Here is a 17,429-nt window from a genome sequence, read left to right as displayed (position 1 = left end):
TAGATTTTTTTTATAATATTTTATTTTTCCCAATTACAAATAAAGAGAATTTTTAATATTCATTTAAAGAAAATTTTGAATTCTAAATTTTCTCCCTTCCTCACATCTCCCCTCCATAAGACAATAATCAATTTGATATAAGTTATATATGTATAAACATGCAAAATATTAAAAGTAAAATTTGAACACTATTAACCTAACATTCACTTTAAGAAATCTCATGATCATTTTCAAAGAAAAAAATATTCAATGTACAATTACACATTTTTCTTCCTAACCTTTTATCAGCTAATCTAAATCTCAAACTGCATTCAAAGCTTTTCTGGGACTTGTAGAACTCATTTAAACTATTTCTCATTTCCTAGCATCTTTACTTAACCAGGCAGTAGCTTCAAGGGAACAGTAACCACACCTCTCCCTGGAACATTCTAACTTGGAAATACTAGAAATTCTCAAACACCCAGAAGTAGTTCTGAAAACATCAGTATGAAAAAGCTTGAAGGTTGGGATGGTGGCTCCTCACCTTCACCATGGAAACAGAACCTAACGTTGACATAAAGTTCAAGGTTAAGAAATAGACTCAAAAAATGAGCAAACAACAGAAAAGAATCTGATCATAAAAAGCTACTATAGTTACAAAAGGAAGATCAACCACAAAATCAGAATTCAATGACAATTCAAATGTCAAAACAGCTACAAATTCAGAAGACAATGATGTGAAAATAGCTACCAGCAAAGTCTCAAAGAAAAAAAAAGGTTAATTGGATACAAGCCTGACAAAAATTTCTACAAGTGCTAAAGAAAATTCATTTAAAAAAACAAATAAGGGGAATAGAAGAAAAACTGGGAAAAGATATGCTAGTGATGTAAAAAAAATATGGAAAGAAAATCAACAGTTTGCTAAAAGAGGCACAAAAATAGGCACTGAAGAAAAAATCACTTTAAAAAAACAAGATTGGGGGCAGCTAGGAAGCATAGTGGAATAGAGCACTGATCCTGGAGTCAGGAGGACCTGAATTCAAATCCCACTTCAGACACTTAATTATTGGCTAGCTATGTGACTTTAGTAAAGTCACATAACCCCACTGCCTTGCAAAAACCAAAGTTAAATAAATAAATAAAAATAAAAAACATAACTGGTCAAATGGAAAAAGAACAAGAAAAGCTCACTAATGAAAATAATTCCTTAAAAATTAGAATTGGACAAGTGGAAGTTGGTGACTCCATGAGACATCAAGAAACAATGGAACAAAACAAAAAGAATGAAAAAATTGAAAGAACAAATTGAAGAAAATGTAAAATATCTCATTGTAAAAGTAATTGGATCTGAAAAACAGTTTGAAGAGAGAAAAATCTAAGAATTATTAGACTGACTGAAACCTATGATCAAAAATTCAAGAAATTATCAAGGAAAATTAGGTCTGATACTTTAGTTCCAGAGGGTAGAGTAAAAATCAAAAGAATCCATTGACCATCTCCTGAAAGAGACCTCAAAATAAAACTTCCACAAATATATAACTAAATTCCAGCACTCCCAGGTCAAAGAGAATAATATACTTCAAGTAGTCAGAAAGAAATCATTCTAATACAGTAGTGTCAAAGTGAAATTCACAAGATTCAGCTGATAATGCAATAAGGATTAGAGAACTTGGAATATGACATTCCAGAAGCAAAGATTTCAACCAAGATAACTTACCCAGGAAAGTAGAGTATAATCTTTCAGAGATTAAATGGATATATAATAAAATAGAGAACTTTTACATATTGTTGATGAAAAGACCAGAGATGTATAGAAAATTTGACTTTCAAATAACAACACTCAAGTGAAGCATAAAAAGTAAACATGAAAAAGAAACCATAAGGAACTCACAAGGTTAAATTGTTTACATTTCTATGACAGAAGATGTTACTTGTAACTTCAAAGAACTTTATCATCATTAGGGCAGTTAGAAGGACTCAGAAACAGAGGGCAGAGAAGTGAATGAATGGGTGAGAAAGAGTGATGCCTTGGGAGAAAAAAGAAAGAGAAAAGAAAGAATGTGAAAATTATCTCACATAAAAGAGGAACTCAAGAAAGAACTTTTCCAGTGAAGGGGAAAATGGTGTACAACACTTGAACCTCATTCTTTAACTGAATTGGTTCAAAGAGGGAAGAATGCTTATACACATATGAATATATATGTTTACTTATATACATATGCTTATATATGAATATATATATTACACACACATGCAATTTCTCAACAGGGAAATAGAACAGAAAAGGGATTAAAAAAAAGGTGAATAGTACTAAAAAGGAGGGTAATGAAGAGTTGATCACAACTGAATGACTGTACACCAAATCAACAAGTAGTTGCATCACCTTCATCTGAAATTTGTTGTAAAGTCATTCAGTTGTGACCAACTTTTCATTACCCTGTGAATCATACAAAGCATGCCAATTTTGTCCATGGAGTTTTCTTGGCAAAAATTCTGAAGTCATTTGCCATTTTCTTTTCCAATGGATTAAGGCAAACAGAAGTTAAGTGACTTGCTCAGAGTCACACAGCTAGTAAATATCTGAGGTCAGATTTGAATTTAGGTCTTCCCAACTCCAGGCCTAGTGCTCTATCCACTGAGCAACCTAGATGCCTCCTCATCTGAGGTACCCAAACACAAATCAACAGATATGTGTGGTTCTCACTCAGACATGAGCAAATATGATAGAAAGTCTGTTGCATCACTCCTGGTGAAATTGAATGTATGTACTAGAAATGACAGAGAAACTAGGTGACTCAGTGAATAATACTCTGGGCCTAGAGTTGAGAAGATGTGAATTCTAATCCAGTTTCAAATATTTATTAGTTGTGTGACCCTGGACAAGTCACTTAATCTTTATTTGCCTTAATCCATGGAGAAGAATGGCAATCTCTTGCCAAATCACTCCAGTATCTTTGCCAAGAAAACCCCATGGACAGTATTCAAGTTCTATGGTCCACGAGGAACACGAACAACCACAAATAGAAATGACATAAGTTGATTCCACTGACTCTATGGTTTCAAAGTTCTCAATATATTAATCAGTGAGTGGATGGTTAAAGTTCATTCTGTGGGTTTTCTTGAGGATGGTAAGAAGTAATCCTAGAGTTTTTGATACTGACCAGGACTAATATTTCTTTGTGTAGTTTGTTTTCAGTCTCTACCTTGATCAGAGTGATCCTGCCAGAGAATTCATCTACTGAAAATTATTTCATGTGAGAGATTCACAAGGAACTGATGATGAGATCAATGTGACTGTCCTTGGGGACCAGAACAATCCCTTCTCCTGACTCTGGTCTGGTTTCCCAAAGCAGGATCTTATTTTAACTTCATGACTAATGTTGCATTCTATAATAGTATAACCATCTAATCCACAATAACAAAAGGTGGCTCTATTACTCTAACTACCTAATTAAGATGTTCCTGTGTCAAGTTTTCAAGTCTTCCATTTCCTTGTCCTCTACCTCTCCAAAGGGCATCCAGTTTTGTACTGCTCTATATCTTATTGATTGTCTCAGGTTCTGTGATTGTAGTTTAACACTGACGATGCTGGCACCTCTTGTGGCCCTTATTTGAGAAGGCTTGGAGCCTGCTGAGGCTGAGCCTAGTGAATTTTATATTGATCCTTGAAACTCAGGAGTCCCTGTCTCACCTCAGCCGTTGTTGGTAATGATTTCATTATCTGCATAACTCTAATGACATTGGATGCTTTAGGGTCATATACCAAGCTCTGGAATAATTGCTGCAATGTGATTTTCCTGCGCTCTCAGGATCTACAATCTGTGTTCCATTGCCTGCACATGTTCCTCTTCCTTGAGGAGTAACTCAGTAGGATTTTTCCTTCACACTACACAAGCATTAAAGAGAAATTAGCATAAGGGTCTTCTAATCCAGTCCTACCTCCCACTTCCCCCAATATGCCAGGTAACATTTAATCTGTTGCCTCAGTGAACTTGTATGAAGTTCTCCATTGCCACTGAAATCATTTCCCTCAGGCTATCTATCAAGTTCATCATTTTGGATCAGAGATCTTTCCAAGTCCTATGTTAACTGTTCCCTTCCTGGATTTAAAATTGTGACATTTTAGTCTCTCTATTAGGAATACCTCCTTTCATTAGGAAACCTTCTACCTCTTTTTTTTTGGCAAGGAAATGGGGTTAAGTGACTTGGCCAAGGTCACACAGCTAGGAAATTATCAAGTGTTGAATTTGTACTCAGGTCCTCCTGACTCCAGGGTAGGTGATCTATCCACTGTGCCACCTAGCTGCCCCTGGGTCTCCTACCTCTTTAAGCAATTCCTTATCTTCTAATTCTCAGCAATTTGCTTCCTACTCTTAGTTTCTCAGGTATATTCCATGGTTAAAATTCTTAAGAAGAACTAAAAAAATTCAGTAACTTTATTTGTACAATCTTGCAGTCTTTTCACTTTTTCTGTCCAATAGCCTTAAAATGTCCTCATTCTTAAGGTCTGGATCTACTTACTATTAGGAGATCGCTATGCTTTTCAACTGCAAAAGAAAGACAGTACTCCTCAATTACTTTAGTTCCCATTCTTTCTAAAAGATTGATGTATATATGCTCAAACCAATACATATAAACATATAGTATTACAGCAACAATAGGATAGAAACTAAAGTAACTGAGGGGTACTATCATGAGAACAATACAATCATTTTTATGTATCAACATATAGACATTATATGTCTATATATTGTAACATTAAGACTTTTAAACAAATCCATCATATTATTCAGTAACTGTACTACAGTGAGATAAACTTCATCTCAAAACAAATCAAAACCTAATAATAACACACTTAATGGAAATTATATCAAATTATATCAAAAAATAATTCTAGTCTGCAACCAGGAAGAACAAAATTATCTGTGACTATAAAGAAAATCTGCTTTCTTTTGAAGAAAATAAAATTTTCAAAGCAAACAAAAAGGGTTTTTCAGAATGGGAAGTCAAAATTCACTTTTGAAACCAAACCTGACCAAAGAAAAAAAATTGCCAGAAACTTTCTAAGTCAATGAAATTTGAAGCTTCAAAAATGATTTACCTGTCTCACTAGATAAGAAAGGAGGCAAAGGAGATGGCCTCACAATTCACTATGACCAAAAAGAAAAATTAATTTGGGAAAAAAAAATCTTCCTTCCAAAGTTTCTTTCAAAAATTGCAGCTTATACATACAAATTGTAAAACAGGCAGTTTGAAGAAAACAATATTTTATTTAAACTCATTCCAGGCTAGCAAAAATATATGTAAACCTAATACAATAGGTCTTATATTTAAAAGTTTTAATAGTCATTTAGAAAAAGTCTTAGGCAATTTGGACTAAAAGGTTAAATTAGGTAGTACCAAACAGAAATAGTAGACTATTTTTGAGAAAAAATTTACTGAAGAATCACAGAAAGACTGAGGGGGAAATGTCCAAGATCAAAAACTAGCGACTCCCCCACCCCACATGATTTCTTCCATCCTGAAGATGGAATCTACCATTCCTCTTAATTAACCCTCTCCTCACACATGCTTTCATGTTGAGTTTAATGTATTTCTGCTCCAAGTCATGTGTGCCTTTAAAGAACATCAAAATGGTAAAACTGTTAAAATTTTAAGGAAATACTTAATCTCCCACCATTAGAATAATAGATCTGTTGAATAGTTTCCTCCAATTGTTCAAATGTATTTGTCTTTCCATGGTGTTTGTATTTCAAAATATCTACTCAGTTTTTATCTCTTCATCAAGAATGCTTGGAATTTTATTAAAGTTCTACTTTTCTGCTTGTAAGATTTGATGTGTAGGTTATTCATGTTTGTGTCATTTTCCATTTTACCTTCTGGAATATCATATTTCAAGTTCTTCATTCCTTAATAATGGTAGCCAGCAGGTTTTATGTAGGGTTGACATGAGCACTTGAAAGTCTTCATTTCTGGCTGCTTTTAGCATTTTTTTTCCCCTCTGGAAGTTCTGGATTTTGGTTCCTCGGAGTGTTCCTTTGGGATTTTTTTCAGTTATGTAACTAGTAGATTCTTTCTACTTTCACTTTGATGTCTGATTTTGTAGATCTGAGGAAGTTTTCATCCACTTTTTCCTTAAAAAAATGATATCTAGGGGGCGGCTAGGTGGCGTAGTGGATAAAGCACTGGCCCTGGAGTTAGGAGTACCTGGGTTCAAAGCTGGTCTCAGACACTTGATAATTACCTAGCTGTGTAGCCTTGGGCAAGCCACTTAACCCCGTTTGCCTTGCAAAAACCTAAAAAAAAAATGATATCTAATTTGTTTATGATCAAGGTTTTCAAATAATACCTTAGTTAATCTCTTTTTGATTTAACAGGTCTGTTAAACAAGAAAATACCTTAGATTTCTAGAAAATTTTTTGTTCTATTTTCTTCCAGTATTTCTTGGTAACTAATGAAAGGCACTGATCTTTGTCTGATCCAATATAATTTTCAAGAAATCTGTGATTTGAGTAAAGTTTTGCATGTCCAATACTAATTTGTTAATTCTCTTTCTAATTTTTTAGAGTTTTCATTTAATTTATATTAACATTTTAATAAGTATTTATTATTTTAATTATTTCATTTATTCTAGGAAAATCCAACAAGTATATATGCAACTTTGTTTATTGATAATGTGAAATTATTATTTTCTGGAGAATTTGTGTCTTGAGCATCCCTGGTTCCTGTTTTTCTGGAAAGTAGGAAGCAAATTCCTGAGAATTGGAGGATAAAGAATTGCTTAAAGAGGTAAGAGGCCCAGGGACAGCCAGGTGGCACAGTGGATAGAACACCTACCCTGGAGTCAGGAGGATTGGGTTCAAATTCAACACAATAATTTCTTAGCTGTATGACCTTGGACAAGTCACTTAACCTCACTGCCTTGACAAAAAAAAAAGAAGGTAGGAGGATTCCTAATGAAAGGAGGTATTCCTATAGAGAGACTAAATGTCATAATTTTAAAACTAGGAAATGAACAGTTAATATAGGACACCAAAGGACCTCTGACCCAAAGTGATGAACTTGACAGATAGCCTAAGGGAAATGACTTCAATGGAAATGGAGAGCTTCATAGAAGTTCACTGAGGCAACAGGTCAATTTAGATAACATTTGACCTGCTTGGGCATGAAGGCCATTATTCTTGGGGGAAGTGGGAGGGAGGTAGGGGCTGGATTAGAATACCTTTATGCTAATTTCTCCCTAAGGCTTGAGTAGTGTGAAAGAGAAAATCCTTTCCAATCTTACTTCCTGAATTGGGACTTTGTATTAGGGCCAAAGTCTGTACCTTTCTGGAAAAAATGGTGAGATCTTGCTTGTTACAGATCTGCATAGTATTTGAACTATAAATCTGTTGTTGTTGTTGTTGTTGTTGTTGTTGTTGTTGTTTTATAAGCTATATAAACCTATGCACTTCAAGAACTTCAGAGGTTGACTCCACTCAGTATACTGAGCTGAGATAGTGTATGTGGGGCAGTGCCAGAGCAACCAGACTCTGACCAAAGGGTCTTCAATGGAATAAAATGATTCAGGATGCATTCCAAATGTTACCAACCCATTTCTATCTTTGAAAAATTTGAACCTACTTTGGAAACTTCTTGACTCCAGGTCTGACACTCTATCTATCACACACACACACTCTCTCTCTCTCTCTCTCTCTAATCCCAATCTCCTGCTTCCTTCACTAACAGAAATCAAAATCTCCTCTGGAAAAGAGTTAGGGGGAGACATGTTTGAGATGTGTTTATTCCTGCCTTCTTTCAAGTCACAGTCTCACATGAGAGATATACTTGAAACAGAAAGATTCACATAAAATTTAAATAAGGGACTACAGCAAAATCTATTATGCTTCAGGTGACTTAAAAAAGAAAAAGGAAATATCACTTATGGTATCTGAAAAAACAGCAATAAAAAAGATTTGATTATGAGATAAATAGGGATACTATATTATGCTTAAAGATAAATTTTGAGATTAATAGTATAAGTGTCTGGAGCAGAATTGAGTGTTTAACTCCATGCCCAAAACTTTAAAGAACCAGTTTTTTGCTATCATAAATAACTAGTACTGGATCTGTCACTACTCTAAAAACTTTCTAGCTTGTTTGTACTTGGTAAATAGTCAATAGACAATAAATACCCTCAAAGAAGTTACAATAGGGGAAAGTAATTCAGAAAAGGCAGCTGTTACTGAGTGGGGTGTGCTTGTGTGTGTGTGTGTGTGTGTGTGTGTGTGTGTGTGAGAGAGAGAGAGAGAGAGAGGGTATACCTGAACTTATGCTCTGTTTGCCTAGTCTTCAAGAGCCCATGCCTATTTTCATGGAATCAGAGAAAGACTTAATTAGAGGAAACTGATCCCCAAAACAAAATTGACTATATATATATATATATATATATATATATATATATATGTATGTATGTATATTTATAGACAGAAAACGTTTTGCACCTAAGGTAACCTTTCAGAAGTGGCTAACTGTGTGAAGTCATAACACTCACTTATTAGATGGAAGATCAAAGTAAACTCATCTTAGGAGAAAAGACAAAGATGAGAAGACATAGGATGCAATTACAGTAACTCTATCCAAGTCATTCAACTCCAAAAAAATAAAATATAAAAGGAAAACAAATTAAATTAAGGCACTGATTAATTCTGTTCCCTTTGCTTAGGGAAGCTGAACTGATGCAAAAACTTTTCCAGAAGTAGAGCAACACAATTACTTCAATCAGCAAACTCTTAAACTCCTTGACAAGAGGGGACCAGATCCAGTTTAGAGCACTAAACCTTTGAAAAACATCACAGATGATGAAGGCAATGAACAATATTGACTTACAAAATAAACAAAAATTAGATGGGGTGGGATGGGATGGGATGGAGAAACCTTCATATTAGACCTAAACTGTGAAGTTTATCTTCACAGAACCAGAAATAACACCAAACTAGAGGTGAAGTGAAACAGATCTGCCAATGGTTTAAGGTAACTTATTGTTCTCAGCAGGGACAGTGAGATCCCAACATTTAGATACCGCCACTTCAGTATCTAGGAATGAAAATATTACTTGAAGTTCCCAAATAAATTCCAAAAGCCATCAAATTATGACTCTAGCCAAAATTTAGAAGGGCAGAACCCAGAGAAACACTGAGTGATACATTTTCCCAGTCCAAGATAATTTAGAAGCTCCGGGGGAAAGATGTGTTTCATCAGGACTGGGGGTTGGAAAAAAGCCCCAGTCACAGCTCAGTGCAGTCCAGTCCAGCCCAGCCCAGGGATCACCCGGAACAGCTTGAAGGGGTGGTGAGAGAACTCTGCTGCACCAGAATGAGTGTGGAGTGAGGAGCACCAGCTTCAGAGCAGCCAAGCATTGAGAACCTGCAGCAGGAATCTGGGGAAACCAGCCTGCACCTCCAGAGATGCACCACCACAGATGGTAAGGGAGTAAGGGGAGACTGCAGAAATCTCTCTGCTCTCCCTGGGGCAGGACTCTGCTGTTTACCCACAGTCAGATCCAGGTTGTAGTTTGGCCTTCCATACTAAGATAGCAGGGACACTCCTCACAGCTCCAGGGCAGAGGGGAATGTCTGTGGTCATCTACGTATTAAAGCACATGCAAGAGAGCATAAGACCTTGGAGGAATAAAGTTCCTAGTGGGGTGTCCCCAAAAAAATCCCAAAGCGGGTGTCCCAATAATACTCAAAAACTCAGAAAGCACCCCCAACCTGGCACAGGCTTAAGAAATGAGAAAACAGAGAAAAAAGAGGAACACCACTGAGAAATTCTTTGTCTATGATTCCAAGAAAGATCAAACTACTCAGTCTGAAGATGAAGAAGTACAAGCTCCTGCATCTAAAGACTCCAAGAAAAACAGAAGTTGGGCTGAGGCTATAACAGAGCTCAAAAAAAGATTTTTGAAAATCGAGTAAGGGAGATAGAAGAAAAATTGGGAAAAGAAATGAGAGAGATGCAGGAAAAACATGAAAAAGAAGTCAGTAGCTTAGTCAAGGAGATTCAGAAAAATGCTGAAGAAAATAACATGTTAAAAACCAGCACAGGTCAAATGGATAAAACAGTTCAAAAAGTTATTGAGGAGAAGAATGCTTTAAAAAGCAGAATTGGCCAGATGGAAAAGGAGATACGAAAACTCTCTGAAGAAAACAAATCCTTCAGATGTAGAATGGAACTAAAGGAAGCTGATGACCTTACGAGAAGTCAAGATATGATACCAACAACAAAATAATGAAAAATTAGAAGAAAATGTGAAACATCTCATTGAAAAAACAACTGATCTGGAAAACAGATTCAGGAAAAATAATTTTTAAATTATTGGTATACCTGAAAGTCATGATCAGGAAAAGAGCCTTGACCTCATTTTAAAAGAAATCCTACAGGAAAATTGCCCTTATATCCTAGAAGCAGAGGAAAAAATAGAAATTGAGAGAATCCACCAATCCCCCCCCCAGAAGGAGATCCAAAAAAAAACAAAACACCCAAGAATATTATAGCCAAGTTCCAGAACTCCTAAGTCAAAGAGAAAATATTATAAGCAGCCAGGACACACTTCAAATATCATGGAGCTGTAGTCAGGATCACACAGGACTTAGCAGCAACTACATTAAGGACCTGTAGGGCTTGGAATATAATATTCTGGAAGGCAAAAGAGCTTGGAATACAACTGAGAATCAACTACTCAGTAAAACTGAACATCCTCTTCCAGAGGAAAAGATGGACTTTCAATGAACCAGGAGAATTTCAAATGTTCCTGTTGAAATGACCAGATCTAAACAGAAAGTTTGACCTTCAAATACAGGATTCAGGTGAAGCATAGAGAGCAGAGGAGAAGGGTAAAATATGAGGGACTTAATGATGATGAACTGCATGTATTTCTGCATAGAAAAATGATACTGATAATACTAATATGAAACTTCTTATTCAATAGAGCAGGTAGAAGGAGCTTTTATAGATGAAGCATAGGAGAGAGCTAAATTTGAATATATAATATATTATAAAAATGGAGTCAAACTAAAAGGGAAATGTATTGGGAGTAAGAGAAAGGAGAGGTGGAATAAGCTAAGATATTTTGTATAAATATATATATATATATATATATATATATATTTTACAATGAGCTTTTGCAATGACATGGAAGGGGGGAAGGTGAGGGGGGAATGAGGGAACCTTCACTCTCATCAGAAATGGCTCAGAGGGGGTGGCACAGTGGATAGAGCACCAGCCTTGGAGTCAGGAGTACCTGGGTTCAAATCTGGCCTCAGACAATAATTACTTAGCTGTGTGGCCTTGGGTAAGCCACTTAACTCTATTTGTCTTGCAAAAAAAATTGGCTCAGAGAGGAAACAGCATACATACTCAATGAGGTATAGACATCTAGAATAAAAAGGAGAGAAGAGGGAAAGGTGGAAGGGGGAGGATGTGGGTGATAGAGAAGAGGGTAGATCATAGGAGAGAATAGTCAAATATAACACATTTTCTTTTTTACTTCTTGAAAGGGTCTGGGATTGGGTGGCCTGTCTGGGACCATGGGGCCAGGTGGTTGCCGGGTCTCAGGGGTGGTATGAGGGCTTGGAGCCTCTTGGCTCCAGGGCCAGTGATTAGTCCACTGTGCCACTCAGCTACCCTACAGCACATTTTAGAAGAGGGACAGAGTGAAAGGAGAGAGAAAATATAATATATGGTAGTAGGGAGGAATGGAGGGAGGGAATTACAATCAGCAATAGCAACAGTAGAAAAATATGGAAGTAACTTTTATGATGGACTTATAAAAAATGTGATCCACCAGAGAAAGCTGATGGTATCAGAATACAGACTGAAACACATTTTTTTCTCTTTCCCTTATTTTATTTCTCATTTTTTTGGGGAGAGGGGGTATTATGTTTACTCTTAAGAATATTTTAGTAATATATTTTAAAAAAGCATCACTTGTACAGAAATATTCATAACAGCTCTGTTCATGGTGGCAAAGAATTGGAAATTAAGTAAATGCCTTTCAATTGGGGAATGGTTAACAAAATGTGCTATATGTATGTGATGGAACACTTATTCTATTAGAAGCCAGGAAGGATGGGAATTCAGGGAAGCCCGGAAAGACTTGCATGGACTGATGCTGAGCGAGATGAGCAGAACCAGAGGAACATTGTGCACCCTAGCAGCAACATGGGGTTGATGACCTTGATGGACTTGCTCATTCCATTAGTGCAACATTCATGCACAATACTTTATTTTTCTTCCTTAAGGATATGATTTCTCTCTCATCATATTCAACTTAGATCAATGTATACCATGGAAACAATGTAAAGACTAACAGACTGCCTTCTGTGGGGTTGGGGGGGGAGGGAAGCAAGAGTAGGGGGAAAAATTGTAAAAAATTCCAAGTAAAAAAAATATTACTTGAGAATTCTGCTCAGGGAGGATGGATGGACCCAAACAAATATCACCAAAACAAACCATGCTGGAGACAGGAAAATTTTAATGGCATTCAGAATTGATTTTCAAGATTTCTCAAAGAAAAAGATTTCAAATATTATCAAAGTATAAAAAGTGCTGCTACCCAGCCCTGTTTGTGGTGGCAAAGAAATGGAAATCAAGTAAATGTCCTTCAATTAGGGAATGGCTTAGCAAACTGTGGTATATGTATGTCATGAAACACTATTGTTCTATTAGAAACCAGGAGGGATGGGAGTTCAGGGAAGCCTGAACTGATGCTGAGTGAGATGAGCAGAACCAGAAAAACACTGTATACCCTAACAGCAACATGGGGGCAATGATCAACCTTGATGGACTCACTCATTCCATCAGTGCAACAATCAGGGACCATTTGGGGCTGTCTGCAATGGAGAAAAACATCTGTATCCAGAGAAAGAACTGTGGAGTTTGAACAAAGACCAAAGACTATTCCCTTTAATTTGGAAAAAAAAAAACCCCGCCATCTTATTGTCTGATCTTGTTATCTCTTATACTTTATGTTTCTTCCTTGGGGATATGATTTCTCTCTCATTACATTCAATTTGGATCAATGTATACCATGGAAACAATGTAAAGACTGGCAATTTGCCTTCTGTGGGGGGTGGGGGAGGGAAGTAAGATTAGGGGAAAAATTGTAAAATTCAAAATAAATAAAATCTTTAAGTAAAAAAAAAGTATTGCTAACACAAAGACATCAGCAACTATTAGTTCACATACTTTCTCACTTGGCTAAAATTTCTTTTATGAGAATAGTCTATACACATATGTGATCTGGGCTTGTCTGGGCAAGCTTAGTCCTAGTAATGTTAAGGCTCCCCAAGGGGCCTTTGGAATATGTCAAATTGCCTAACACAGAGGCTTTTTGGTCCCCTACCTTACCTTGTAGTTGGGTGTAGCCTCCTTTGATTGGCTGCCTACTCTTTAAAATTGGAGTCTTAAGACATGTTCCATCCCACCCCACCCATCCATAATGCTCTTTGTTATTAATTAGTGATAGGGTTAGAGTTTCCTTCCCTTTTACTCTTTCTTGTTCAGTGATGTTTGTCATCTTCCATTTCAAGAGCCAGAGATCATACCATAGGATCCAGGAGTTCAAGCCATGATGCCTTTGGAGATTGATTACAGGCAGGATGGTATAGCCCAAGCAAGCCCAGCATGGAAGCTCTATGAGACTTGAGTTAAGCCATAAAGGTAATTCCCTTCCTCCTTCCCAGAAATTGTACAGAGAGTGAGGAAGAGGAAGAGGATTTTGTTTCCTGTATGATGGAGGAGTATGTTTGTATGTTTTTGATGATTCCTCTAGAAGTAAATATTTCTATATAAAAATGAATATGACTATCAGTAGTTAAATGGAACTGTGGTATAGGGGCCCCACACCCTCCACTTAGGGGAACATTATCAGTGGGACTGGAGCCATTGGCAGAAAGCCTAGATTCCCCCCCCCCCCCCCACCCCCTTAAGGATACCAGAGAACTCTGGTTAGGGAGGAGTGAAATCTAATACACTTAGCTTTGAGGTGGTAGGGAACAGGAACAGTGTTGCACATATATATGGGTATTCTTTCTGAAAATATTAGTAAGAAATTATGTCATTTTGATCCAGTGATGCCACTACTCAGAATACACCTCTAAAGATCTCAAAGAGGAACAGGACTGATATGTTTAAAAATATTTATAGTTACTTTTTGTGATGAGAAAAAAAATGGAAACTAAGAAGGTACATATCCATTAGGAAATGGTTGAATAAATTATGGCAATGTGATTTATAATACTTTTGTGAAAAATAAAGAATCTTAGAATTCTATGACTTGACAGTGAGGGGGGCAAACTAGACAAATTATATAGTAACAACTTAGTAAAAATAAAAAATTTTGAAGGCTTAAGAATTTTGATTGCTGCAATGACTTAACATGATTCCCGAAGACCACTGATGAAAAATGCTTTTCGCCTCCTAAGAAATAAGGTACTCATTATGCAGGATGGAAAAAACAAATTTTGGACAAGGAAATCTGTTTTGCTTTGCTATGAAAAGTTTTTTTTTTCATTTTCAGTGTGGTGGGAGAGAAGGAACCTTTAAAAAGGTTTGCGAGACAATTTCTGGAGAATATTAATTTTTATTAATAAAAGGATGACCATTTGATTTTCTCTCAGAACAAATATGATCATGGAGGTGAATCCACAATTTATAGACCCTTCAAACATAAGTAGTCCATCAAACAGCAACCAAATATAATTTGTTAATATAATTGGGAGATGGCTATATTAAAATGAAGAGTAGAGTATCTTCAGGGGTGGAGAACCTTTTTTCTGCCAAGGATCATTTGGACATTCATAACATCTTTTGAGGGTCATACAAAATTATCAACTTAAAAATTAGCTTGCAATATTTGCTCAAACATTTAATTCACCCCTAAAAAGCTCTTAGATTTATTGAATTTTGAGTCTCACCTGCAATTGTCTTAGCAGTGTCAGACCAAATAATTTCTCATGGGCTTTATACAGCCTGCTCCTACTTCAGGTAATCAAAGAATGCATACATCAACTTCAAGCCTGGGTAGAATATTTCCACCAGGGTGGAGCCTTGAACAAGAAAGTGAGTTCAATCTCTTCATCAGCAATGTCCTTAAAGAACTGAACTTAAAAGTTTAGGAGTTTGCTTGAAAGTAGGGAGAGCTCTGAATTTTCCAAGGCTATTGTTTTATTAATAGTCATTTCTCTCAGAAGATAAATGTTTGTTAATTGAAAAAGTTGATTTTAAGAAATTCACAGAATAGAAAAAGAAACACAGACAAGACAGCTTTTGAGAGTTACAACTTTATTACATACTTAAAAGGGAAAGCAAATTGTACAGAGACTTGCAGTTCCATGTGCAATTCTGTTTTCATGTTCTACTTTATATATATAAAAATGCTCATTTTATTTGGTGTTGGCTAAATAAAAGATTTAAAATGAGTATAGAATAGGCAGACTCATAATTTTGCATAGCAGACTTCTGCTTTACAGTTGTCAGACAATTGATTGAGTGATGCAGAAAATATAAGTTGCTTTCAGTTTAATGATTGTTAAAAAAAGCATTTGATTTGGTATTTTAAAATAAAATTAAGCCTTTCCTTTAAAATGTTCCCAGAGCATGTGTTAAGATCATATAGATGCTACTAGCCCTGGCTCTAGCCTTCTTGGTTCCCATCTTTTCCAGTAGCAAATTCTGCAGGAGTGGACTGCCATCCTTGTCACATTCTTTTCTTCAGAAGTTTGATTGCTGCTACAACCAATACCAACCACTAACCATGTGCCATAGGAGGTGGACAGGTCAGAGTAGGCTAAGAAAGCAATGTACCCTGAGAGATAGGTGTGGCATTACCAATGTAGTTGAGTGAGATTGGGGTTCCAAGGTATTACCATACAAGGAGAGACATCAATTCCACTTATACTACCAAGGGGAAAAGCTTGAAGGGCACATGGTTGGGGCAGGTCCCTGGTCAAGGCCCTGGTGTCAGGGAAAATGGGAGGAGTCATTGGGTCTGTGACTTTCCTGCCAAGGTTATTAAACTCATAGCCCTGGGCAAAAACTGATGCTTCTAAGGGAGAAAACTGGCATGGCTGTGAGATGGAATATAAGACAAAACTGCATAAGGCAGGAGCTAGCAGAAAGTAAAGCAAGTAAGTTTTCTGATGAGAACTATCTTAAAAAGCACTTAGGGAGAATGGATATAGGTCAGATCCATGGGGGTCCCAGGTAGACTGGGGCACCTAAATCACTAAGGCCTAGTGGGTTTGGGTAGGGTTCTTCACTAAATCAAATAGGACCAAATGCTGGGGGAAAAGAGTCAGGAAGCCTGGACCTAGTGTGGAGGTCAAGGATCCAGAACTTGTAGCAATCCATACAGCCAGTTGACTGACATTCAGACTCCCTGCTTCAGGATGAGTACAGGCTGTTACTGAAGGCTTTACTTCCCTGGGCTCAGCAGGGAGGGATGCTATGCAAGTCCTTACTGGCATGGATTAAGCTGGTCCAACCACCACCTTCCCCTTAGGCTCCAATGGAGATAGCTAAGACCCTGTGTCCAAGAACCCCAGTAATAACACTTCCCTATAACTCCTAGTTCTGTTTCCAGTCTCCAGTCACCCCTTCCCCTGCAGGCATCACCCATGAGTACCTTTGTAGACATTTGACCTGGCAATTTATCTGGGCAAGTGGTGCAACCTGCAGCTGTTGAGGTCCCTGCCCTACTTAGGAAATTCCATTGACTTCCTAGGACCTCTAGGACCAAATACAGACTTCTCTGTTTACTTTTTTAAAGGTCTTTGCAACCTTGTCCCATCTTATCTATTTAACCCCTTTGTGATATCAAACTGGTCTTCTTTCTGTCCTCACCTTCCGTGTGCCACCTCCCTGCTTGTTCCTCAGCAGGTGCTCCCCATGCCCAGCAGGCACACCCTCACTGCTCCACCTCACTTCCTTTAAGATGGCTCAAGTACCATCTTCTGCATGAAGTCTGTCTCGACCCACCCTGAATGCTAGTGTCCTCTCTCCCAAACTGCCTTGTAATTAAATACTTTGTAAATATTCATAAGTCACTTTATGCTATCTATACAAAAGTACTGTTTAGAATATAAATTCATTGTTAGTAAGGATTATTCCATTTTTTTGGTATTTATTATGATCTTCAGTCCCTAATGCATAGCAGCTATTTGGTGACTGATTGGCATTGTTGGATGGATAAACATCAGAAATCAATGGAAATGTCACTTAAGAAGATGCAACATTATCTGTATTGCCACTACTCTAGGACCACTGGGCATTTCCACCTAGAAAACTTTTTATGTCTTTAAAATTAGGAAGACCCATGTTCAAATCTGGTCTCATTTTCTAGCTGCTTGACCTAGACAAGTCATTTAACCTCTATGTGCATCAATTTCCTCATCTGTAAAATGGAGATA

The sequence above is a fragment of the Macrotis lagotis genome, chromosome 1, assembly GCF_037893015.1.
Source record: "Macrotis lagotis isolate mMagLag1 chromosome 1, bilby.v1.9.chrom.fasta, whole genome shotgun sequence".
Classification (NCBI taxonomy): domain Eukaryota; kingdom Metazoa; phylum Chordata; class Mammalia; order Peramelemorphia; family Peramelidae; genus Macrotis; species Macrotis lagotis.
Note: the sequence above shows the minus strand (reverse complement) of the source record.